The following is a 628-nucleotide window of genomic DNA, read 5'->3' on the forward strand; positions in this document are numbered from 1 at the left end:
AAAAGAAAAAGAAAAAAGGCACACGGTCCAATCTGGCTCTTTATTAAATAACGGGTGATGAGATTTATCCATGAAACATTTGAGTCATTAGATTTAAAAAAAGGTCATTTTACCAAATATTGAAATATTTTAAAACAAAATCTGAAGAATCAAACTGTTGGAACAGTTCAGCCACCTGATAATTAACTCTATAAACATTAATTTTATTTGAGTCAATGAACCAAAAATTAGTTCTGAATTGACTCATTAAAACAAGAATTTAATGAAAATGTTTCATTAAATAAAAACCATCTGATGTAAGAAGTCATTATTAAAGCAGCACTAGTGAAGACAGCTGATTAAATGTAAAAAATTAAAAATAAAGTTATATTGATTCCAACCTGCTGGTTTAAAACAGGAAAAAACAGCTTCAACCTTCAGTCTGGACCGGTCCAGTCCGGTCCGGTCGGGTCAAACCAGGACAGGTGGAGGTCAGAACATTAAATGTGTCCAGCAGCAGTCAGAACAGAACCTTTAAAGTGGGTCAGCAGAACCTGAGCAGCTCAGTGTTTTATTAAAGCAGGCGTCTGAAGCCATGACCCAGATATGATCAGAACTGAGTCAGAACTGGAGCTGCTGGGACCACGGC

The sequence above is a fragment of the Austrofundulus limnaeus genome, unplaced genomic scaffold (genome assembly GCF_001266775.1).
Source record: "Austrofundulus limnaeus strain Quisiro unplaced genomic scaffold, Austrofundulus_limnaeus-1.0 Scaffold765, whole genome shotgun sequence".
Classification (NCBI taxonomy): Eukaryota; Metazoa; Chordata; class Actinopteri; order Cyprinodontiformes; family Rivulidae; genus Austrofundulus; species Austrofundulus limnaeus.